Source organism: Carya illinoinensis, chromosome 9 (genome assembly GCF_018687715.1).
Source record: "Carya illinoinensis cultivar Pawnee chromosome 9, C.illinoinensisPawnee_v1, whole genome shotgun sequence".
Taxonomy (NCBI): Eukaryota; Viridiplantae; Streptophyta; class Magnoliopsida; order Fagales; family Juglandaceae; genus Carya; species Carya illinoinensis.
This window is the reverse complement of record NC_056760.1, coordinates 25,654,768-25,665,687: the sequence shown is the minus strand read 5'-3', so window position 1 is coordinate 25,665,687 and position 10,920 is coordinate 25,654,768. Positions and strand designations below refer to the sequence as shown.

The 10,920-nt window shown below is 32.9% G+C and overlaps 1 non-coding gene across 1 annotated transcript; it reads right to left on the bottom strand.

Moving 5' to 3' along the window:
* Positions 1 to 3,000: 3,000 nt before the first annotated feature.
* On the bottom strand, positions 3,001 to 3,106 carry LOC122277953. Its single transcript, XR_006229255.1, has one exon. It is a non-coding gene; the product is annotated as a small nucleolar RNA R71 (small nucleolar RNA).
* Positions 3,107 to 10,920: the final 7,814 nt, after the last annotated feature.

The following is a 10,920-nucleotide window of genomic DNA, read 5'->3' as shown; positions in this document are numbered from 1 at the left end:
GTTTCCCGCATTAATTAAGGCTACCACTTATTGGTTTTCTATTACACCCCACAATCGCATAGTTTGAGAAGATAGTTTGCCCGAAATAGCATGGAGGGAGATACCTAGCAATTCTACTTCCTCGATGGGCTCTTGGACTTCTCCCATCTTAGGTTCATTGGAAACATCCAAAACCACTTTCTCTTCTCCTTCCAGTTCTAATCCTTCCAACAAAAATAGTTTAAGTGCTTAGTACCTATGCTTTAGGACCCATTTATCATCACAATAATAGCAAAGGCCATGATCACGCCTTTCTTTCATTTGGACAAGAGTGATAAGCTAAACAATGAGGTTGGTTTTGGGGCTAGTGTTTGGGTTTGGCCCTGGTGGGTGGTTCTAGGTTTGTGGCCCCAATAGGCAAGAGGGGGTGTAGTTGGGGTGGGTCCTGGAAGTCTAGGAAAACTGTTTCTAGAAGGAAATTGTGTGGTTAGAGTAGGTTGGAGTAAGTTTTGTGGCTTTTAGTGTTTGAACCTACGCCACACCCCTTCCTCATCCTCATATAATCTGGTTAGCCCAAAAGCAGAAGGTATAGTTGTGAGATGGAACATAGTGACCATGATGAGGATGTCATCCCTTAATCCGCTAAGGAATGTACTAATCCGAAAATCCTCTAGGAGGTCTGGGATGCAGTTTAATAAGATTTCAAATTTTGGTTTTTGATATTCCTCCACTGTTGGCATTTGACTCAATTTAGTAAAGTCTACTACTGGATCATCAAAGGATGTAGATCCAAAACATATTTGCAAATCTTGTACAAAATCAAGCCAAGTGAAAATGGGATGTGAATCCAATACCACTGGTACCAAGTTAAAGCCTTGTCCTCTATGTGAAATGAGGCTAATTGAGTCTTGTGATGGTATGGGGTATTGTAATATGCAAAGAACTGCTCGGTGCAAAAAATCTCCGATTGTTGCTCCCTGCAGGACTAAAAGAGCTATGGCCATCTGATAAGTGTGTGAAAGTGCACTCTAATTTCCTATTATTAGATTAAAATGCTAAAATGTGAATAGAAATAATAGAAATTAATGTGTATTCTTGAATTGAGTTTCTATTTTTTTTTTAGATACTTCTAAGTAGATTTTTATGTTTAATTTTAGAGTTTATAAAAAAGCAAGTCAAAGCCTAGTCAAATTCAAATGAGGACATTCATGGGGTTTGAGAGCAATTTGGATCAAGAAAAAAAAAAGAAAAAAATCACAAAAGAAAACTGCAAGAAGTCCAAATCAGAAATTCCCTAGAAGACAACCTGGACATAGTTTAATATTTTAATCATAACATTCCACTCACATATCGGATTGATGCGATTTTTGATTTGGTGTAAAGCTATCATAAAGGGATATAAATTTATCGCTAATAAGAATTTCCAAATTTGAACTCTTGAAACATTTACATAGCTGCCAAGATGAGTCATAAAATTCAGGCGATTTTTTTATGCTAAAATTATGAAGACATTAGGGTTTTTTTCCTATCCTATATAAACATATCATTAGCACAAAATGGAAAGAGAGGAGAGGCATAAGAATTAGATTTGAATAGATGAGAAAATCACTTCTATGGCCGCCGTTTACTTTTATTTTTCTCTAAACATTTTTGTTATCCATTATATTTATGGGTAACTAAATTCTCAAATAGAGTTAGGAATAAACTTGCACATTAAATGGTATTTTTAATTTATGTATTTGATTTTCAATTACTAAAACTTTTTTGTTTTATCATTCTCAATTCATTGTTGATGTTTTCTTTTCCGAATAATCATAAAATTTATTCTATTTATGGATTTAGTCATATTTTTTCTATTGAATGGATTAGTTCTTTGATTATGTTTGGATCAATTATTTATCTATACTGATTTAGTTCTTTACTGCAATATTGTTCTCTTAGTATATTATCGTCGTTAGATTTTCTCAATAATGATAATAATTTACGTATTTTTAAAGTGATGAATGATTTTTCAAAGGGTTACATTTAGTTTCACTTTGGTTTATAAATCTATACCTTCTAATTGGAAATTTCAGGAATTGAGTTTCCAATTGAGTTATTCAATGAATTAAAAATAATTAAAATATCAGATTTGTATAAGGGATTCCCAACGTTTTATTGTTAGTCAAATTTGAGTACCTTTTCAATTAGTCACTTTGCTTCACTTTAATTTATATTTAAAATTAATCTTTATTATCCATTAATTATTTAATATTTTTCTTTAATTTTTTGTTCATTTTGCTATCCTTTTAATTTGTCTTCCTATGGAATCGACATCCCAAAGCTGTGCTACAACTACCGCGTTATTCTTTGGGTGTAATCAAATTTTGGCACTGTTGTCATGGAGACGTTAAAAAAATTGTTAAATAGTTTTTCTCTTTAGCAGTTTGTAAAAGCGATAACTTCGTTCCCTCTTTTATCTTGCTACATCTTTATTTTCTTTTATTTTTCTTTTTGTAGTTTTTAGTGTTGTGTTTTTCTCTACCTTGCATGCATAGGTATAGAGACGCATTTGGTCGATTTGCTTGTAGACCTGTGTTAGAATTAGAGTCAAAGTCTAATTTTTCTAATCATTTGTTTGATAAACCATCTAATCTTGAAAAAATGAGTGTGCACGAAGATCAGCCTAGGACTCTACATGAGTACCTTTGCCCTACACACATAGCAACACCATCATGCATTATATTTCCACCAAATATTCCTCCAATGGATTTCAAACCAGGTATCATACAACTTCTCCCTACTTTTCATGGTTTAGAGAGTGAAAATCTATATGCTCATATTAGAGAGTTTGAAGAGCTTGTTTTTACATTTCATGGTCAACCTGACATTGTAGATGTTATTCGACTTAAGTTCTTTCCTTTCTCACTAAAGGATAAGTCAAAGAGTTGGATATATTCATTGAGACTATGGTCGATTGGGTTATGGGCTGAGATGACCCAACTTTTTTTCAATAAATACTTTCCTCATCATAAGACTAATGTTTTGAAAAGACAAATCTCAAGTTTTACACAAAAGAATAGTAAGACTTTGTATCAAGCATGGAATGTTTTAAAGAGTTACTTAACTTGTGTCCTCATCATGGTTATAAAAGCTGGCATCTAGTTAGCTATTTTTATAAAGGTCTCACTCTTAGAGAGCGTCAATTTGTTGAAATGATGTGTAATAGTGAGTTTTTGTAAAAGGATCTGGATGAGGCAATAGAGTGTTTGAATGAACTTGCAGAAAAAGGTCATAGTTGGACAGAACCAAATGCTTTTGACAGTACCAATTGAGCACGCTCTAATCAAACTCATTCTAGTGGAGGCATGTATCATCTCAAAGAAGAAGATAACTTGAAAGCAAGGATAGAGGGCCTAACTAGAGAGTTAGAGGCATCGAAGATGGAGGAAACTATGACAGCTCGTATTATTCACCAAGTTGATGCCTCTAAACTTTGTTTTATTTGTCAGGGAGTAGATCATCTTGCACAAGATTGTCTAACACTTGCTGAGATGAGAGTAGGGTATGAGGAATATTGCAATTCTCTTGGCATGTATAAAAAACCATTTTCACCCTGCTCAAATACATACAATTCTGGTTGGAGAAATCACCTAAACTTTAGCTGGAAGTCTAAAAACCAACTGCCTGCACAACTTCCTAGATCATATCATGCACCATATCATGCATCTTATTCTTCTAGGAACTCCTTAGAAGATACTTTACGTAATTTTATTGAGGCACAGGATAAAACTAATCAAAAGTTTAAATTTTTTATTACGCAGGTTGTTAAAGAAAACAATGAGATAAAGAGCTATGTATCCAAGATGATGAGCTACTTGAGTGTGAATGAGCGTAGCAAGTTCCCTTCTCAACCTCAATCTACACCCCAAGGTCAACATATGACACGAAGAAATTTGAAAGAAGTCAATGACATTATGACAAGAATTGGTAAGTCCTTACACATCCCAACAACTGATAAGATAAAGAATGTTGAAGAGAAACAAAGCAATGATAATACCGAGTTCTCCAAGGAAGCCAAAGTAATCAAGAGTCCAATTTAGGTACCATTTCCTCAAACTTTAAAATCTGATATGCGAACTTTGGATTATAGTAATAAAATCTTGGAAAACCTTAGGTAGGCAAAGATTAACCTTCCTCTTTTGCATGTTATTAAACAAGTTCCTACTTATGTAAAAGTTTTTAAAGATTTGTGTACAGTTAAGAGGAAGCACCATGTTAAGAATATAGCATTTCTGACAGAGCAAGTTAGTGCTTTAATTGAGCAGCGAATTCTTCCTAAGTACAAGAATCCTGGTTGTCCAACGATTGTATGTAATATTGAGAATCATGAGTTTGGACAATTCTTGCTAGATTTAGGAACTAGTGTTAATTTGGTGTCTTATTCTATTTATTTGCAACTTGATTTTGGTAAAATTAAGCCTACTTTTATTGTGTTTTAATTGGCCGATCATTCAGTTAAGAAACCGATAAGGATAGTTGAGGATGTTTTGATCCAAATTGATAAGTTTTATTATCCTATTGATTTCTTAATTTTGGCCACTCAGTCGGTTGTGGATTCTAACTTTAAGGTTCCTCTCATATTAGGTAAACATTTCCTTGCTACGACTAATACACTTATAAATTGCATGAATGGATTGATGAAACTATCTTTTGGAAACATGACCATAGAGGTCAACATTTTCCATATTGAGAAATAGCCAATAGATGATGAGTGCCACCAAACGTATATGATTGATGCACTCATAGATAAGGGAGTTCACACAACTCATGATTTTGATCCCCTTGAATATTCCCTTGTTAATTTTGAATTTGATACTTTTAGTGGTTCATCTGATATTGTTGATATTTATGCTATTTTTTTTTTATAAAACTCAGGATTATGGAACACAGGCATGGCAACTGAAATTTAGGGAGTCGCCTAAGAAATGTGAAAATAGATTCCTTCATGTATGGAAGCACCAAAAGTGAAATTGAAACTTTTGCCTAAATCTAGAATTTATAAGGTTAAAATGAAAGTGTTTCATGATAAAAATATTTTTAGGAAGACATTTAAGTCTAATGACCGAATACATTTAAGTCTAATGACCGAATACATTTATATGATTCTAGGCTTCATAATCACCTAGAAAAACTTCGGTTTAGGTGGACTAGTCCCTTTTTAGTGAAACGTGCTTTTGAAAATGGGACGATAGAAATAGAGAATCCTAAGAATGGTCAGATCTTTAAAATAAATAGTCAACGCATTAAAGCATTAATTCATAGGTAAGTTCCAGAAGTGGAAGACATTCCACCTGTGGATCCGATTTATCAACCTTGACCACACCGCTTAAGTATGTTTTTCTTTATTTGTTTTGATTGTTTTGTTTTACTTTTGTTTTCTCTTATTTTCTTTCTTTTTCTTCTTGTTTGCTGTTGTTTTCTTTGTTTTTGTTTAGATGATAGTTTCATTTCATCATTTCAGGTTACAATCCTTGGTGCTTAGCGAGCTACCTTCGTCACTCATCCGGTGTATTCTATCATTTTTAGTTACTCCACATTCAATTTTGATTCCTAAATATCGAGGACAATGTTTCATTTAAGTTGGGAGTGGTGATACAAATTCAGTATTTAAAATACTTTTTGAAACTCTATGACATATTTTTGTGTGAATTTTTTACATCACATGTGCACTCTTTTCACATGTGTACTCATTCTCATTCATAGCCATCCGTGTGAATTCACCAACCTACCATAATCATTTTTTATTGAAACATTCATAGAATCCTATTGCACTCATTCAAGTTTTGTGGTAACATGGTGGTTTGACATATATAGTTAGAGAACTCTTTTGTTTAAATATTCATGTGAGTTTGGAGAGGATTGAGAGCCTACAAATACAGTAAATTGTGATAAGCGTTTATTGATCTGTTAAATTAGGCACTTCTTTTAAGAATATCATTACATGGTTTGTGGTAATATTGTTCATATATTTGGGATATAACGATGATCAACGTTTGAGCTTTTCAAGTTAATCTTTTCCATCAGACCCCTAGTAGCCAATTTTGAGACAATAATCACATGTAACTTTTTCTTTTCATATGCTCACATCATCCATACCTCTCCACATTGGATTATACCATTTTTTACTTCCAGTTGTATACTAGGTGTAGAATTTGTATTTTCTTTTTTTTTGTTTTATCATTTTCAATTAAAAAAGAAAAAGAAAAAATGATAAGGATACAAGTTGCAAACTATTCGATTGAGTGAACTTCAAAGGCAAAAAAACAAAAAAAAAGTCAAGGTTGGGTAGAAATGGCAAGAATACTAAAGTTGCGTGTCTTTGTTCATCAAATTATTGAAAAAAAAAAAGGAGAAAAGGAAGAAGAAAGAAAAGTATTATTATTCAATGATTTAAGAATTTGAAGAGTACATCAAGTAAGAAGTGTGGTCTATTGAGATATTTAATAAGATTCCATTTGTATATACTTGGAAGTTTTTGAATCATTTTCATCTTTTCTTTTCATATAACCCCGAACGCAAGTCACGTTACAACTTTTTGTATTGACCGTTCTGATCCTAAGTAAGCTTTTAGAGAGAGTGATGGAAGTCTCATTTGTTAGTGTTCCTATCATAAGATCAATATTTACTTGTTACTTGTACATAATTGCCTAAATCCCTATGAGAGTGCGTGTACAACCATTGTCAACTCCATAGAGAGAAGTCTCACATGAAACACTTTTATATCCATGAGTTATGGAGCTAAACATTTCGCTTGTAATGTCTTTGATGTTGCATGTGTCAGGGCCTCTGGTTAGATGGATATAGTTTGGAATATGCACACTCTGTGGATTTTTATAAGTGGACTGCTTGTGATAGGGTTATTGAATTCCTAAGATTGCTTTGACATGTGAATTTGGAAAGTGTGACTTGGTGGCCTTTGTGTGTGATTGTCTTTAGTCTCTTTCATTGTTTAAATATGAAAATTGTTAGGGGATAGTAATAAGTAAGTTGGGGGGTGTGATAAGTGTATGAAAGTGCACTTTAAATACTCTATTATTGGATTAAAATGCTAAAATATGAATAGTTTTAATAAAGATTAATATGTATTCATGAATTGAGTTTCTATTTACTTTGAGATACTCATAAGCAGATTTTAATGTTTAATTTTAGAATTTATAAAAGAGAAAGTCAAAACCCAGTCAAGTTCAAATGAGGACTTTTATGGAGTTTGAAGGCAATTTTGATCAAGAAAAAAAATCATAAAAGGAAACTGTAAGAAGTCCAAGTCTGAAATTCACTAGGAGACAACTTGGACATATTTTAGCATTTTAATCATAACTTTACACTCACTTATCAGATTGATACTATTCTTGATGCGTTGGAAAGATATCTTAAAGGGATATAAAGTTTTCTCTAATAAGAATTTCTAAATTCGAACTCCTAAAACACGTGCGTAGCTGCCAAAATGAGTTATAAAATTCAGACAATTCTTTTATACTGAAATTATAAAGATATTAGGGTTTCTTTCCTATCCTATATAAGCATATTTATAGCACGAAATGGAAGGAAGGAGAGACACAAGAGGTAAATTTGAATGAAGGAGAAAATCACTTCAATGATCACCATTTGCTTTATTTTTCTTTGGAGATTTTTATTACCCATTATATGTGGTAACTAAATTCTCAAGTAAAGTTAAGGATGGACTTGCAAATTATATGGTATTTTAATTTATGTATTTGATTTTCAATTATTAAAACTCTTTTGTTTTATCATTCTTAATTCATTATTGATGTTTTCTTCTCTAAATAATCATAGAATTTATTCTGTTTAAGGATTAGTCATACTTTTTTTTATTGAATTGATTAGTTATTTGATTATGTTTGGATCAATTATTTATCTATATTGATTTAATTACTTGATACAATATCACTAACTGAGTATATTATAATTGTCAGATTTTCTAATTAGTGATAATAATTTACATATTTTAAAAGTGGTAAATAATTTTTCAAATGGTTACATTTGGTTTCACTTTGGTTTATAAATATATACCTTTCGATTGGGAATTTCAAAAACTAAGTTCCCAATTGAGTTATTCAATTAATTAAGAATAATTAAAATACCATATTTGTGTAAGGGATTTTCGACGCTTTACTATTCGTCAAATTTGAGTATTTTTTCCATTAGTTACTTTGCTTCACTTTAATTTACATTTAAAATTAATCTTTATTCTCCATTAATCATTTAATATTTTTATTTAGTTTCTGTGTTCTTTCTGCTATTTTTTTAATTTGCCTAGAATCGACATCTCAAAGTTGTTCTACAACTACTGAGTTATTTTTTGAGCGTAATCACCATCGACGAGAGAAAATGTATTGCTGTTTGGTGAAGCTTGGCCACCCTTCATGCTACCACTGCTTCTTAGTTTTAGGCTGAGAGAGGAGGAAAGAGAGATTTGGTATCGTACTACAGCTTGGGCTAAGAATTGATTTAGAGAGCTTCATGGAACAAGAGGAGAGGCACGATTTGAAACAAATGAAGAGCTAGCTAGTCTATTGTCATTTGTGCTAGTCGTGCGATAGGGTCTCTCTGACTCCATTCTTTATCTCTTTTTTTTTTCTTTTTCTTTTTTTGGTATTTATTCAATTTGTGTGAGTCATTGACGGTGAAAAATGTGAGACTTTGAGTTAGGATAGTCAATATAAACTGGAAAATATTGGGTGGAGAAGATCTTTGTGTATGTCCGGTATGTTTTGGGGGTCGTAGACGTATAGAATGTAGAGAGAGTGAGGGTGATGAAATGCCCTTGGTCCTTTGCAAAATTTAACCCAATGATCGTAGGGTCAGGCTCTTTGTTCTTCTTTGCATTAATTTCCTCCATTTTGCACAACACCAAATAATACCTTGCCCCCAAGATCACTTAGTCACATCTTTACTTAATGACCCTTAATGGCCCAAAAGCCTTCTTCGTGCTCTTGATTTGAAGATGGTTTAAACATTAATGGCCCTCTAAATTTCTTTAACATGTCTTGTTTATTGCCTATGAAAATGGCTTCAAGGGAGAAGAATGGCCTTGGTGAGAGAGGAAGGCTTCTGGGTAGAAGAGGAAAGAGAGTAGGGAGAAGGGAAAAGGGAGAGGGGGTTTAATTGGATGCACACTCACCGTAAGTACCATAAGTCTACTATGTGTTGGGTTTTTACTGATAGGTGTAAATGAGAAATACACACCCGACCGTTTTGAAGGTTTTCCTTTATAATAATTTGTGGGTTTATAAGATTAGATGGATAAAATAGTAAAAAGAAGGTCAAATAAATTATTGGGCCTCTTGTTATAAACTGAAAGTCCATTCCAAATACTTTTTGAAAACAAAAAAGAGGAAATTTTTTGTTTAATACATTGGGCCAATCTAAAATCGACTAAACTCATCCGCTTGTTGTGGGTAGTTATAATGACGGGTTCAGGTCATTAGGTTGGCACCCGTATTTTGTTCTTAAATTTTATAGGAATTAGGATGTTAGCAATTATTAGGTTGTGTTTGGTTATTGAACAAAATTCAATTCATTTTAACTCATTTCAAATTAATTATTGATGAAACTTAATACTTTTTCAACTTCTCAAATCAATTTTTCAAATTTTCAAACAAAACACAAAAAATAATATATCTTTTTCAAATTTCAAAATAAAAATAGTATTAAAAAATTATATTCTAACAATATTTTTAACTTTATAATATTTTTATTCAATTTTTTCTCTCTCATTTCCTAAAACCCAATAAAAAGTTTTAACTCAAATCATTTAATTACTATTCACAAATAATTTTACTATTGTTCACAGAATTCTTATCTTATTTCATTCTCTGAGTATATCCTTAGTCTTTCACTTGCCGATTCTTTATAGCTTCTAGCAATCAAGAAATTGGATGGTAAAGTTTTAGGTAGTGAAGTGGGGAAGAGATTTTTGAGCTAATTCTTGGTATCCCAAAGCTTTGCCATGCCAATATTGTGGCACTTGTGGATTACTAGCAACAACTACTTGTGTATGAGTATCGCATAAATAGGACACCTCATGATGCATTGCATGTGGGGGATGAGACTCACAAGAGAATTACCTGGAAAACACGAATCCAAGTTGTTGGGCCCAATTATATTTAATAGGCAAAGAAGTAGTAGTACTCACAGGCAACTAAAGGCCAGAGTCAAGCAAGGCCAGCGAGACTGATGGCAGTCAATTAAAGGACCAAATCACGTTAAGCGCATCTTGTGAATTCTTTTATTTATTTATTTATTTATTTTTTTGAAATGATAAGAATTCTTGTTACTGTAAACAAGTCCTTACAACATATCAGAACTTACAACATGTTGAACACAAAAAGGTATTTCTTCAAAATCATACACATCCTCACTAAGAGATAAAGTATTATGTGCTAACACATGGGCTGTTTTATTGCCTTCCCTTTTGGCGTGGACTGCATGCCACTCTGCAAAGTTGTTCAGTAACACCTTGGCTTCCTCGATTATATGTCCCTCGTAGCTCTAGTCCTCCTGTGTTCCATTTAGTGACTTCACAACCTGTAAGGCATCATCCTCTAGGATAAACTGGTTCACCCCCACTTCTTTGTAGAAACTTATACACATCATCATAGCATAGGCTTCACCACTGAATGCCTCCAATTTCAATTGTCTTTTAGCTTGTATAGTACCCATCACTGTTTCTGAGGATACCTCCCAACTCCAAGTTGGCCCTTAGCATCACTTATAGCTGCATCCCAATTCAGCTTATACCAACCTTTTGGGGGTCTAAGCCACTTAACAGTTACCTGGTCCTTGGTCCTCTGCAAATCAACTTTAGGTTGTCTCTGAATCTAGTTGAACAACTCAAGCTCCCTCTTGGCTTTGTTGATAAGTTGGTTTGGGTGCATG